General features: G+C 44.8%; 1 protein-coding gene across 2 annotated transcripts in view; it reads right to left on the bottom strand.

Annotated features, from left to right (window-relative positions):
- The window catches only part of PCGF5 (polycomb group ring finger 5), a 119,485-nt gene that overhangs the window by 93,065 nt on the left and 10,905 nt on the right, over positions 1-15,515 (bottom strand). Inside the window, exon 2 of one of the 2 annotated variants that reach the window (XM_025181858.3) lies at positions 8,666-8,774. The exons of the other annotated variant lie outside the window; for it this stretch is intronic. The gene's annotated coding sequence lies outside the window, so the exon portion shown is untranslated. The remainder of the gene's footprint in view (positions 1-8,665; positions 8,775-15,515) is intronic. 2 annotated transcript variants of the gene reach the window in all.

Here is a 15,515-nt window from a genome sequence, read left to right as displayed (position 1 = left end):
CGTGTCTCCCACTAGTTCCGCGTTACTGTGTGGAGAGCTTGAAGCATAGCCAGCAGCTCCGTGCTTCATACTAGGGCCACGGCTTTTCTTAAAGCCGGATCCCTTATCCCACTTTTGGGAGCCCTGCCTGGTGGCATTCTTATCAGTCTCCTTTGACTTTTTGTTTGCTAGAGGCTGAGGCTCAGCGGGGGACCCGGAGTGTTTCTCACTCCGGGTCCTGCTCTCTAGCACATCCCTGCGCGGGAGTGCTCCTCCTGCCCTCCTCCCCAAGAGGGTTATCTCTGGGGGAAGCGGGTTGAATGAGGCTACGACTCAGTCATGTTGTGGTCCAAAAATAATACTCGTCTTTGTAGATCTCTTGCCTTCTTAGAGCGTGAGGCAAGCTTCTGACAGTGCGGGCAGTATGGTCTTGCTCTAGGCAGCGCAGGCACTGCTCATGTCCGTCTGCTGCTGCAATTGCTGTCCCACACCCTGTGCACCTTTCAAAGCCCAGTGATGTGGGCTTAACAGATTTTTGTGTGTGTGTTGTCCTTTGCGCGAGCAGGATGTGGCAGATGCGCCCTTTTCTTTCTGTTGGCATCTTTTCTTCTTTCTTTCTTCTTTCTTTCTTCTTGTTTTTTTCTTTTGATGCTGTTAGGGAGACTGACTAAGTGCAACCGATGCTGGCAGCAGTTGAGAAGAAACTGAGAGAACAGCCACTGGCACGTGCCTAACTATCAATCGGGCAATTGCATAATTGTGCAGCACGCACGGGCACATCATACCCTCTTAATAATGAGCTATATCAACATTCCTGAACAGGCATAATACTAAATCATGATGCACATCCAATACCATCTGTTGGGAGTATCTCTCCATCGTGGACAGTTCTAACTCATTTATCCCCACAAGATGAGTCCTGTGCAGCTTATAAGAAAGCACTACAGTGTCTACAAAAGGCTATAATCTTTTTATTACCCTCTCCCTTCTCTGGTGGATATTTTGGTTTGATTATATTTTACTATTTGGGGCTTTTAAAAAAAATCTGATGCACTATAAGCTCTTTATAACTCCTCCAGACAAATCACACATTTCTGAATAATACAACTGATTAGATTATAATAGCTAAAAATTTCTGTAGTAGGATCACTTATTAGATATTGCCTTCTCTAGCAACTACATAACAATGTGTATTTTAAAGCAAGAAACATAGAAATTTGCCTCTCAAAGAATCTTCCCCTTCCCTCTAACCCCTCCCTCCACCACAGTCAAAACAGTCAATGCTCCACTGACAATATCCTCTATACAATAGTCCTTCTTAGTTGATATAAAGCCAATGTAAGGCTCTGTATCAGCCCTGTGATTTGAGGTGGATCATTGGTGAGCTGAAGGTGTGGATGGAGTAAACTGCAGGACAGCTATTCTCTGATAGTCATTGATGGTCATGGGAAACAGAGCATCATTTATACAACTTCTGAGGCTGCTCTACATTAGGGGCCAGAAAGTTTCCTAGAATTCAGGGAGCACAAAGGTGGGTTATAATGACACTCTTTCAAAGTATTTACCAATAACTTTCCAGAAGAACTCTTAGGGGATTTTCTTTTAAAAATGTGTTATAACTTACTTGCCTTCTTTTTGTCAAATATTAGCAATTGGCATAACAGATATTGGAAAATACCATTTTGCAAGCTTTTTTTAGAACGAAAAGTGAGTTGGGTCAGATTTAATCTCCTAATCACAATATATAGTACATATTGGAGGCAACGATTTTACATGCAGCCAAACCATCAGATACGTATCCTATACAACAAAAATGCCTCTGTTATATTCTTAATTTCACATTCAGATTAATAGATTATATGAAGACAGTAACTGGTGTTGATTTAAATATGGACAATATTTTGCTTCTAATTCATTGGATATTATTCAACACATGGAATGAAAGAAAAGATAATATAAAGCTGGACACTCATATTTAAAGTAACTTTGTTTTGTTTAGATAAGTTATTTTTAAATTGAATAACCCATACAAGATAGACCAGTCTTGAAACTTAGTCTCTGTTGTTCAGCAACACAATGCAGCTTTCGCTATACACAGGTATTTGTGCTTCAATCTTCTTGGATTAACATAATCAGGATTATAAAGAATTATAGGTAAATTAATGCAAAACACTATGTAATTAAGCTCTCAGTCAATGCTCAATGTGCGGCCTTTATTTTCTCCCTTTGCACATATGCAGTGCCATACAGTTTCTAGGCCTGCTCCTGCTACACCCCAAATCAGGCCTGGGAAGAGGCTGTCAGCAGGTCGGATCCAGCCCACCTAGCTCTTTTATCTGACCCGTGTGGCAGTTCCAGGCCCTGCCCCCTCACACATTGCCTGGGAGCCAGGGATGTAGGAGCCTTTTCAACTGTATTGCCTGGCAACCACGGGAAAGGTGCAAGCCCTTTAAATAGAAAGAATTGGAAGTGCTCGCAGCTTCTGGCCCCGCCACATTGCCTGGGAGCTGCAGTCCTGGGAGGCGCAAGCCCTTTCACTTCTTTCTATTTAAAGGCCCTGCCCCTTCCATCGGAAGCCCTGCCCCATCCGAGGTGCTCTGCAACCACTTTCAAAATTGTTGAAGTGGCCCCCCGCTTCAAAAATTATTGCCCATCCCCATCCAAAATGGTCAGAGGGATTATTGCCAAGCAGTTTAAATTCCTGTCCCCACAACCAGAGGCTGAGCATTCTGCCTTTTCAAAATTACCTGCTGAAATAAGTGGGACATTTTTTAGCTCTGATTATAATAATAGGGCATCTAGCGATCTTTGGAACACATTGCTGTATTTAATTAGGCTTCTATTTACTCTTAACAATCAGGTTGCCTCTTAGAATGATTCTGATCTTCTATTACGTATATTATCACAAAAGTTTCACTATGCTGTTCCAGGTGCCCTTTATGAACAAACTACTACTAAGTGAACTGATCTATCACTATGGTGTTTAATTTATACAATGGAAACACAATGATTCATCTTAAAATTGTCCTCAGATTTTTCTTGCTACATCTATTGTGAATGCCTAAAAATTGTCAAGGCATATTTAGATATTCTTTACAATTTAATGCAAGAAAACAGGGTTTGTGTGATATAAGTAGGGTTGCCAGGTGTCCAGTTTTGAACCGGACAGTCCAGCATTTGAGCTTTCTGTTCAGGAAACAAATTGAGAAAATATAAATGAGAAAATATAAATGTCCAGTATTTTCTAACTAAGATGTAATGTAGGCTGTGATGTAATGTCAAGTGTGTCCAGTATTTTTGTTGAAATCAACTGGCAACCCTAGATATAAATACCAGCTAAAATCACTCACTTCTTAATTCTGTCTTTGTTCTCCATCTCCTTTTAAATTGCATTCCCCCCAGGATTTGCAGTTTAGCAATTTCAAATAAAGTCTAGTCTAACATTTGAATGAAATGTCTGTTGTATGAAAATCTCCATTATATTGCCTTAGGAATATTGCCAGATTACATCTCCACTTCATTTATGCTGACGCACAGTTCTTTATTCAGACCTTTGTGTCATCTTGTTTAGACTATTGTTGTAGGGCCCTTTTATGCTGTTTTCCCCTGCATGCCATTAACAGACCTTAGCTGGTACAAAATGCCACAGCTAGAATTCTGCTTGGCATCTAACAGTTAGGGCAAACCTCCAGTTTTGATCAATAGATACTACATAAGTGTTCTTATTTAAGAGCATAGAAGGATAGATCTAGATCAGGGGTCTCCAAACTTTTCAGCCCGAGGGCCGCATTAACTATCAAACAGCAGTTCGGGGGCCGACTACACACTTGAGGTCCAAATAAAAAACAATCAAAACATGGATGTTGTTTTTAATTATGTATTTAATATTATTTTATTCAGTTATTATTTAATAACACATTCATACACTACACATGAACACCTGTATTAGTGTGAATGGTGAAATTGTTTCCTGGATGCCAAAATAGCAGACATTTCTGGCTTTAGATTTGTTGTCCCTAACATCAACAGTGACCTGAGATTATCATCGGACAAGTTTGTTCTCAAATTGTTCTTCACGTATTTCATTCTTGAAAATGTTTGTTCACACAGGTATGTTGTTGCAAAGATTGAAAGGTACCTTGATGCAAAACTTTTGACATTAGGAAAGTCTTCCTTGGGCAAAAACTGGTAAAAACCCACCAGTCCTATTTTGAACTTGTCCCTAAGGAGGTCATTTGCTTGCAACTCAATGACTTCCAGCTGCAGTTCATCTGGGCAACTGGCCACATCTGCTTCAAATGGGTTTTGAAACAATCTCACTTCTTCTGCCTTTGAATCCAAAAAGGTCTCCACGGGCCGGATGAGAGGGCCTCGCGGGCTGCATCCGGCCCCCGGGCCGTAGTTTGGAGACCCCTGATCTAGATAATCTGTAGTATGTCAGGAAGCTATGCAATGCTACCCTATTGAGATTTTTGATCAGAAAGATTAAACAAAGTAAGCAAACATTTGAAACCAGAAAAGAAGCTTTATTTCCAGTCTAGATCTAACCTCCTCAGCTCTCCAAACTGGGCTGAAAAACAAGCACTTTCTGAGGGCATGTCTACACTACAGCACTAATTCGAATTAACTTAATTTGAATTAGTTAATTTGAACTAAGCTAATTCGAACTAGTGCATCTAGACCTAAAAACTAGTTCGAATTAGCATTTTGCTAATTCGAACTAGCATGTCCACATAGAGTGGACCCTGAACCGAGGTTAAGAATGGCTGGAAGCAGTGCCGGCAGGGCATCAGATTAGGACTTAGAGCGTGGAGCTGCTGCCTCAGGCTAGCCGAGGGCTGTGCTTAAAGGGACACGACCCCCACCCCGGACAGACAGTTCTCAGGGGTTCCCCGCTTGCAAAGCAGTCCTGGCTTGGAGTGCCCTGAGTGCCCACACTCGGCACATCACAGCACTCGGCCATCAGCCCGGCTGCACTTGCCGCAGGCTGCCATCCGGGGGCGGGGTCAATCGGGGGGCTGCAGGAGAGCTTCCACCCCGAGGAGCCTGCAGAGCCACCCCAGTCCTCCCCATCAGGGGCTCGTACCCCATTCCTCCCTCACCTCCTTCCACTTACCCCTCCCTAGCCCCCCTTCCTGATGTACAAAATAAAGGACACGTGTGTTCAAAAATAGAAACTCTCTTTATTGAACAAAACTCGGGGAGACTGGGAAAAGGAGGTGGGAGAGGAGAAGAGAGAGGGTGGGAGAAGGGAGGGCAACTCAAATGATCAGGGGTTTGGAACAGGTCCCATATGAAGAGAGGCTAAAGAGACTGGAACTTTTCAGCTTAGAAAAGACAAGACTGAGGGGGGATATGATAGAGGTCTATAAAAGCATGAGTGGTGTGGAGAGGGTGCATAAAGACCTGGGCAGGCTCCCAGGAGCTGCCAGCCTGGTCCCGGGAAGAGGCGGAGGGCTGGGTGGCAGCGGGTGGCTGGTTCGTGCCGTGCCAGGTGCAGGGTCTGTTGGCTGAGTGCTGGCAGGCTTGCACCTGGCACGGGCACCATAGCCAGACCGCGCCCCTTTAAGGGCTCCAGGGCCGGGAGGGGGGCAAACGAGTTTCCCTGGTGGTGCCCAGAGTGGCCACCAGGGCAAGCGGGGAAGGGCTAGCCTCCCACTAGTTCGAATTAAGTGGCTACACAGCCCTTAATTCGAACTAGTTAATTCGAACTAGGCGTTAGTCCTCGTAGAATGAGGTTTACCTAGTTCGAATTAAGTGCTCCGCTAGTTCGAATTAAGTTCGAAACAGCGGTTTGCCTGTGTAGCGCCTATGAATGTTAGTTCGTACTAACGGCTGTTAGCTTGAATTAACTTTGTAGTGTAGACATACCCTGAATGAGGAGTGACTGACTCTAGCAGACAACTTGAAATGCAAAGGGGGCTAGTCTTACACTTTAAACAGTGAAGTTATGGAAACAACAATAAGTCATAAAAATGTCCTTTTTCTCATTACAGCGTTGCTAAATCCCTTTAGTGAGTCTAAACTTTCCTTAGTATGTCTTACATACTTATGACAAAACCCAATTTCACCAGTAATGCCCCCCTTTCTTGCTGATTTCAGGTTCACAGGTATAGAGCATTTAAATCTACATATTTTCCCAACATTGCTATAACAAAGCAAACTTTGGTCCCTAATTCGGCGGTTCCCAACTGCCAGTCCTACTGGGGCAGCCACACCATGGACCTGGCTACAGCTCCAGCGGCCTTGCTGGTGGGACCACGTGATAGGCAGCTGCAGCGCTTGGCTGGGGCTAAACGCTGCGTCGAGCCCAGCTGGTGCGGCGCTCAGCAGGGGCCACGCGGCCCTTGGCCTCAGCTGAGCACTGTGGCAGCCAGGCTTCAGATGGTGCTTGGCCTCAGTCAAGTGCTGCAGCTCTGCTCAGCAGGGGCCCAGCATGCTGTGGGCGCCATGCTGCCCTCCTGCCATGCAGAGAAGTGCTCTGCACTCATCTGGCAGCTGGGAGGTAGCAGCAGGGCTAAGTGAGAGGGATGAGACAGGCATGGAGGCATTGGAGGGCTATGAGGGCAGGGGGATCTAAGAGGTAGGGGCACTGTGACACCCAGGATGGGGAGCTAGCACTGGAGGGCTCTGGGGGTAGGGCTAGTAGAGAGGGAGGTGGGGGGGGAGGGCTTACACTGGGGACAGGGCTAATATTGGGGGCTGGAATGGGGGAATTTGTGGGGTTCAATGTAGTGGATCTCTGGAAACAGGAGGCTGGCACTGAAGTGTTTGGGGCAGGGGGTCTGGCACTAGGGAACTCTGAGGGAAAGAGGCTGGCACTGGAGAGGTTTGGGTACAGGTGACTCCGGGTCAGTGGCTGGTGCTGGTGGGGTAGTGGAGGGGTGAGGGACTCTAAGGATTATGGCTGGCTCTGGGGGCTCTTGAGGCAGGAGCTTTTTATACCGTAGACTGGCAACCCATTCACAAACTTTTGGCAGACCGGTAACATTTTATTTGCATATTTAAATATTCATTTGCATAATGAATATGCAAATATGTAAATAAAATGTTACCAGTTTGCCAAAAGTTTGTGAATGGGTTTGTTAGTCCCTGGTATAAAACATGTTGGGAACCACGGCCTTAATTCAGTGTAAATTTCATCAGTGATTTCAATGGGAGCACAGGACCAGAGACTCTGGTAGGTGAAACTCAGATAGGATTATTTAGATTACAACAGTATGCCAATATGTTCTTTTTTTCAGTCATAAATAAATAATTCAGCCTCCTTTTGGCTTTACATCTAGAGCAGTGTTTCTCAAAATGGTATGTGCACCCTCAGGGCTCACATTGGCTCCCGTTCACCATTTGCAGCTAAGGGGAACCGCGGGGACCAGGCTGCTGCTTCCCATGGCGCCCCCTGGCTGCAATCGGCAAACTGTAGCCAATGGGAGCCGTGAGACTCTGTGGCTGCAAAGCTGGTAAATAAAGAAATGGGAGTGGCCAGTTAGCAGCTTTTTCAGAGTGCATCTGCAGACCACTTTGAGAAATCTCGTCCCCTCTAGATCAGTGTTGGATGTATAATACCCAATTCCCTTGTATAATTTTAAATAACACTCAATATTCAACAGGTCCTAAATAAACCTATTTGCGTATAAATATCATTGTTTAACTCTCTGCTTAGTTGCTTAAATTTGCTTAAAAACAGATGCAATGATTTTCAAGTGCTCTCTATTATCTTTGAATACATAATTATAGCAATATTTAACTGATCAATATTGTGGAGACTGCATATTGCAATACACTCTGATTTTTGAAAGGTAATGTGCCTCATAATATTTTCAGAGAAAGTTATGCAACTACTGACTTCAATTATTTTTTCCATATTTCTAACAATCTCTTTTCAAAACTAGAGATGTAAGCGACTAGTCGACTAACTGATTACCCGAAAATCATAGGGCTTATCGGGTGGTCAAATCACTACTCAACTAGTTGCTTCTCCCCACCTTGCTGCCTCTGTATCAGAGGCAGTAAGGGGGCAGGAGCAGGAGCCGGTGCAGGGGGAAGCCAGCTTAAAAGCTGGTTCCCCTTAGCACCATCTGGGGGGAGGGGAGGGATGGCAGGGAAGGCAAAGGTGCAGCAGGAAATGGCGCCAGTGGGGACTGCTCTGCCTCTGCCTTTTAAATGTAGGAAGAACTCCGTGGGGCTCTTGCTACATTTCAAAGGCAGAGGCAGCACAGCAGGAACCTGGGGCGAGTGGGGATTCAAGCCCCAGGCTCTTACTACATTTAAAAGACAAAGCCGCAGCTGGATAGCGAGCGCCCCACCCAACCCCTTATTGACTAATCAAGAAGTTAATGGAAATTCCATCAACTCTGGATTAGCTGATTGATCGAAATGAAATACCCCTATTCAAAACCTAATGTTAGAAGGTAATGTTACTACTATACATAAGGAATCAAGACACTATGCAACCTATGACTTCAAACTTGAAGAGGAATAGGCCCTATGTTCAATAGAAGCAATACTATGTTAGTCAGGATCATATTTAAATAATGTCCTTCCAGTAAGAATGATTTCAACACGCTGCCTGGCAAATGTAGACAAAGGAGAGCTGTTTTACAAATTGTGCTCTATATTAGCTCAAGTTTCCCTTCCAAAGTAGACACTGTCCTAAAATCCAACAAAAATATTTCTAGTTTCATACCAGAACTTGTACTCTAGATTCTGCTCCAGGAGTCTTCCTTGTTTCTTTTGTGTACACTCAAATTTCTTCTGATTCTTTAATTTATCTTCTACCTGGAGTTTTTATCATCCTTCCAAGACAACCAGAAACATGCAAAGGAAAAGAACAAAATGATTAAGGAAAAAATAAAACTCTTCATACAAAAAAAAAAAAAATGCCACAACTGCAGGAGGGGGGAAGGACAAGGATGAAACATTTAAAACACAAATATACCAAAAGAACACAAAAATATATTTAGCATGCACAGCAAAATATTTTTAAACTGAAACCTATTTAATAGATGCATATGTCACTCACTAATCCCAATATAAATCTATACAGTCTATTTCCTGCCACTCATAATTAACTGATTAAAGTTCAGTAGCCTGTTAACTTAGAATGATGGCTATCCAGCCAGTAGGTAGGTTCCCATGCATTGTTTAGCCACTTGAACAAATTTGCTTCCATATTTGGTACAGAACCAGCGACGAATGTGTGCGTACTTGGTGGGGTTCCTAGAGAGCATTCCTGCAGAGGCTGCAAAGTTAGTGAAGCTGAAAAGTCAGGGCTTCCACAACACGAGTCCCATTGCACATATATTCAAACCACAGCTTACTTTGACTCATGTGGCAAACATGAGCACTTAAAACTTCTACAAACCCGGCTCTAAAGTGTCTCCTGTTGGGCACCCAGGAAACAGGAATACACAGTTAGGGTGTGTCTAGACTACATGGCTCCGTCGACGGAGCCATGTAAAGTAGTTTACCCAACATAATCAATGAAGCGAGGACTTAAATAATCCCCGCTTCATTAAAATAAAAATGGCCACCGCGCTGTACCGACAATCAGCTGATCTGGCACAGCGCGGCAGTCTAGACGCGGCGCGGTCGACAAGGGAAGCCTTTGTCGATCGCTCCCTTATGCCTCATGAAACGAAGTTTACAGGAGCGGTCGACAAAGGCTTCCCTTGTCAACCGCGCCGTGTCTAGACTGCTGCGCTGTGCCGGATCAGCTGATTGTCGGCACAGCGCGGCAGCCATTTTTATTTTAATGAAGCGGGGATTATTTAAATCCCCGCTTCATTGACTATATCAGGTTGACTATACTTTACATGGCTCTGTTGACGGAGCCATGTAGTCTAGACACACCCATAGTGGTCAACGCAACAGTGTCTTTTACATGATTTGCCTACCATCCCTTAGTGATTCTTTGGTAGAGTCCTGAAGAGAATTCAACCTTCCAAGGGTGGCATTCAACTGCCTCAAACATGGGAGTTTCCTTTGTCCTCCTGCAATCTTATACCATATATAGTCTAGCTTTTTCAGTAAACAAGGCAGGGGTCCTACAGGCAAGCCTCATTCACTGCACAATGCTGATTAACTCCCATGACTGAGGAAAAATATCATGGAATCATGTAATTAATGGCTGTATCATAATGTATACACACAGGAGGCTACATTAAGGTTGCATGGGCACCCTTAACTCTGGAATTTGGAGGGCATCACTTTACAACCTTAAAGTTCTTTTAACTTAATACAGGTTGGACCTCCCTGATACAGCACTCTCCCAGGCTACGTCAATTCCAGCCCTTCTGCTGTCGGCCTCTCCCCAAGGACCACAAGCCTCACAGCTGCTGATCCTGCTATTGGCCCCAGCCACTAGGCAGCTCACAGCCCCATGGCCAGGCTCCATCTCAGCTCCCAGCCAAGCTTTGGCTCTACTCCCAGCTGCAGACTGACTCTGTTCCCAGCCCTCCACCACCAGACTCCCAGCTGGCCCCAGCTTCTAGTCATCAGGACTCTCTGGTCCAGAGGCACAGCATTTGGGCAGCCATCCAGGAGAGATTCAAATCATGACCAAATGATTAGCAGAGTACCCACAGCTGGCAGCATGTGTTTATATTGGTGGTGCACATCTGCACATGCCTTGGTCCACATAAACTTTATTCCACATATGAATGGAAAAAAATTAGAGGAAACATTGCTCAGTGTCTCTAAAGCCTCTTGTTTGGATCCAGCTCTCCCTCAACCTTCCTCCAGTTTCCTTCAGCCCAGCCTTCTCCTCTCCCAGCCCTGATCCCATTATCCCTCCAAGGCTTTTTAGCTCCCCTCCGACCCCTCATTTCCATATCCAACTCCCTGCCCTGTTTCAGGTCCTCATAAGCTCCCCACTCGCTTATCCATTGGTTCCCTCCAACTCCAATACAGACCCTCAGAATCAGAGCTCTGATCCAACCACTTCTCCTTCAGATATGATCTTGTGGCAGAAGAGGTTGGGGTTATCCCTGGAGGAGAATTCAAGGCTACGTCTACACTGGCATGATTTTCCGGAAATGCTTTTAACGGAAAAGTTTTCTGTTAAAAGCATTTCCGGAAAAGCGCGTCTAGATTGGCAAGACGCTTTTCCAGAAAAGCACTTTTTCCAGAAAAGCGTCCGTGGCCAATCTAGACGTGCTTTTCCACAAAAAAGCCCCAATCGTCATTTTCGCAATCGGGGCTATTTTGCAGAAAACACTACTGTGCTGTCTACACTGGCCCTTTTCCGGAACAGTTTTCCGGAAAAAGACTTTTGCCTGAACGGGAGCAGCATAGTTTTTCCGGAAAAGCACTGATGATTTTACATTAGATGGTCAGTGCTTTTCCGGAAATTCAAGCGGCCAGTGTAGACAGCTGGCAAGTTTTTCCAGAAAAGTGGCTGATTTTCCGGAATAACTTGCCAGTGTAGACACAGCCCAAGTGTTTGCCCCCGGTTTTAGGAGAATTCAAGTGTTTGCCACTATTAAAAATCACTTAATAGTGGAAGCAACCCCCTTCCCCCCCCCACCCAAATCTGTGCATTTGTGATCCTGGGGGAAGTTTTTGTAACCAGTGCCTGTAGTGGCAAGGTATTTAGTCTTTACAGGCCACCACCTTCTGCACTCGGAGTGCCACAGTGGGGATCAGTCCTGACAGCATCTTTCACTACTATTCTGTGTAATGTTTCCCTAGGTCCCCCACTTTTTCTCTTCTGTAATATTTGTGATTAGAATGGCCACAAAGGAAATCACGCCAATGAAAAACCTCAAGTTATTGAGGAACATTGCAGCTAATGAAAGACGCAATCAATTTCCCATATGCCTCATACACAATTATAGGAAAATATGCTTGTCATACCAGCACTTGAAAAAAATTAAACTCACCCCAGCAGAACTGTTCAGAATAACACCAAAAATGAGTTACTATGTATCATGAGTGACATAATCATGCCTCAGAGAGGGACTGCATCACATATGTGACCACTTAGAAATCTCTACGTAAAATGTATGTATTCTGGTTGATATTATTATATAAACTGACGTTAGTGTGTACATGCAGTCGCTTGCACTACTGGTCATGTATTTCAGAAACCCTATTTGTAATATGCTTTAGGATCAATCAAGAAATCGTTAAGATTGATTGCCTCTACCTTGATAGAATAATGGTTACTTTAAAGAGTACAGGCAGTCCCCGGGTTACATGGATCCGACTTACATCGGATCCCTACTTACAAATGGGGTGAGGCAACCCCGCACTAGCTGCTTCCCCCCAGCAGACCAGGGAGACGCGAAGCTAGTGCCCCCCTCCCCCCAGCAGACCAGGGAGACGCAGAGCGGCTTTTCTCAGCAGACACCTCAGCTTGAGAATAAAGGACTGAGGGAAGTGAGGTGTGGGAGATTAAAACTGAGCTCTGGGGAAATGTTTGGCTAGAGTTTCCCCTACAATATGTACCAGTTCCGACTTGCATACAAATTCAACTTAAGAACAAACCTACAGTCCCTATCTTGTACGTAACCCGGGGACTGCCTGTATGTGACCAGGCTAAAGGAAGTAGGTTCTCCCAGTTTGCCTGTAGGAGATAGAAATAGATATTGCGCCAACCCTGAGTAAAAAGACCCTTCCTCCTCCCAAAAAAAGTTTGTAGAAGCTGTCATAGGGTTCTAACTGCATGCAGAATTCACCTCAGTTTGAATGAAATGAGACAACTCAGATTTTTTTTTTTTAACCGGTACAGTTTCAGTAGGAAGGCACCATTAGTTTGAATGGAAAATTACTCTTGAAACTTTGAGCAAAGCCAGATGTTATAGAAAAGCTCCATTTAACCAATAAAGAATTACTAAAGTCCAGCCTCCCTCTGAATTCAATGGACAATTTCTTGTGAAACTTTTGGATCATATTCAGTGTTACAACCAATACAAATTATGGTCCAAATTTTCAAAAGATCTTACACAGAAAAGTGCACACATCTCCAGGGGATTTCAAATGCACACATATATAAGACATCAAGCATTGCACTTGTGCATGTGTATTTTATTTCAGATGCATATGCAAGCTTCCACTGCTCTCTGTAAATATACACTTGAAAAAGCTGGCCCCAGACTGCATGCAGTGTTTCAAAGAGACAGAGCCACATAGAGCCCGGAGTCTGGCCCCAGTCTCCATATGGCACTGCTGCTTTGAAGTATCCCATCTCTTTTCCCCCTTGCTGCCTCTTTCTAATAGAGGCAGCAAGGGTGGGGGATTAGTCAACTAGCCTGTTGACTATCTGATAAGCATTTGTTTATCGGGTACTCGACTTGTCGTTCATACCCCTACTTCACAGGTGTTTGTCCAAACTTAAAAACCTCCAGTGATGGGGCGTCTACAACTTTTCTTGTAAGCCCTATTTCAGATCTTTAGCCATATAATGAGAAAGATTTTTCTAACATCCTAGCATCCTAACATGGCCTAAGTCTCTCAGGTTATGTCTACACTAGGAAAACTCTTTAGAAATTACTAAATTGACTTAAGAACTCCCGATTTAACAAATTCAAACTAGTGTTTCTTCACTATGGGGAAGCATCGAAAGTAGTCCGAGGCAGGCTCTGTTAATGTGGACACGCTACCTTAGACTTAGAGCTGAAGCACTGGGGAGTAATTAGTTTGAATTAGTCTGAGGAGTAATTAGTTCGAAATAGCAGTCCCGGAGTGTCCACACTGCCATTATTTTGAAATAACTAGTTTGGAATTTGTGTTACTCCTGATGAAAAGCAAGAGTACAGATTTCTAATTCCATGGCCCATTATTTCAAAATAACGGGCTTGGTAGCGTGGATGCTCTGCTTATACATTTGACCTTGGGGGGTTATTTCAAAATAAAGTCCTAGTGTAGACCAGGGCTCAGGCTGCAAATTAAGCCTCATTACTACCTGTCCTATCTTCAGCAGATATGGAGAACAATTGATCTAACTATTCCTTCACTATGACTAGATTTCCAAGAGTTGATCCTTAGCAGTGAATAAAAGCCATGATTTTCTGGCATTAAACCAGCATCTGGATGATATCATGATGCTGTTTTCCTTCTCTGGTGAATAATGTCATTACACTTGCACTAACTAGTAGTGCTGTTTCTGTATGGGAGTCCTGGGACTCTTATCCTCTTGCCTCATTTCCAGTAAATCAGCCACTCATTCGTAACACCCTTAGTATTCCAACTCGATAAAAAAAAAAAGAACTCATCTCATATGGCTGTCTGATCTGATAGTTGGCTAACTAGTACTGAAATGCCACCTCAACAATATGGCATTTTATTATTAAGGTAGAAGCCATTTCAAAAATTCCAGCTTTTAAGGAAGTCTTGATCCTGACTGAAATTACTATGCACTACCACAATATCAAAATTAATAATAAATATAATTAATTATATATATGTAACATCCAGCTGCAGGGACTGTGCTGTTATTTAGCTCTAATTTACCCTTTGGTGTCTTCTAAGAGCCCAGCAAGCAGTAGGGGATGTAAAATCCTGCTTACTTGGTTAACCAGTTAAACATGAAGATTAACCAGCCAACCAATTAATGTGAGGGTGCCTGATTGGAGAAGTTTAATCTGTACAAGAATACACCATCTTAAAATATAAAAAGAAATCACTTCTGTTCTGCTCCACCAAGAAACCTCAATGGCTTTATGTCTTTGCATGAGATAGCTCCACTGGATCACATGTCAGAAGCAGCTGACATGTGCCTGAGAGGGAGGCAGGGGCTCTCCATATGCTGTCCTTGCCCTGAGTGTTGATTCCTCAGCTCCAACTGGCGGGAACAGCAGCCAAAGTGAGCTGCGGGGGCAGCACATGTGGGCAAGGACCAGAGGCACAGCGAGGGTGTTATGCGCCCGGGGGCAAATGCAAAATGTGTGACCCCTCCCTTCCCTGCTGCCGCAACGTGGCAGGGCCCCAACCTGGTGCATGGCTGAGCCCAACTCTGGGAGGAGAAGGGAAGCTTGTACCACATCTTCCCCCGCCCCCTTCAGTTTGGGGCCAGGCCCCCGCACACATTAACCCACAGTTGGAGATGGAGGAGGATGGAGCTAAGAGCGGAGAGGCAGGAAGGAGGCTCCAGCCAGTGGTGTCGGGTGGAGGAGGAGCAGGCAAGCTGAGCTGACAGGGGGAGTGGAGGGGGACTAAATTGGTGCCCCCCTAGCGTGGTGCCCGGGGGCAACTGCCCCCCGCCTTCCCCCACTACGCCACTGTCAAGGGCATTGTGTGGAGTCACCTGCCCCTCATAGAGCGGCAGAGACATGTTGGCTGCTTCTGGGAGCTTCATGGAGCCAGGGCAGACGGGGAGCCTGCCTTAACCCCACTGCACCTCCATTTGGGAGCTGCCCGAGATAAACATTGCCCAGTCCACACCCTTAATCCCCTCCCGCACCTCAAACCCTCTGTCCCAGTATTGAGCCCCCTCCTGTACCCAAATGCCTTCTTAGAGCCTGCACTCCCCTGCACTGTAGCCCATTCCCCCGGACTCATCCCAGAGCTACCTCTGATAGGGATGCCAATGGATA

This window comes from Pelodiscus sinensis, chromosome 8, assembly GCF_052426305.1.
Source record: "Pelodiscus sinensis isolate ZL-2025 chromosome 8, ASM5242630v1, whole genome shotgun sequence".
Lineage (NCBI taxonomy): Eukaryota > Metazoa > Chordata > Testudines > Trionychidae > Pelodiscus > Pelodiscus sinensis.
This window is presented reverse-complemented; position numbering and strand designations above follow the sequence as displayed.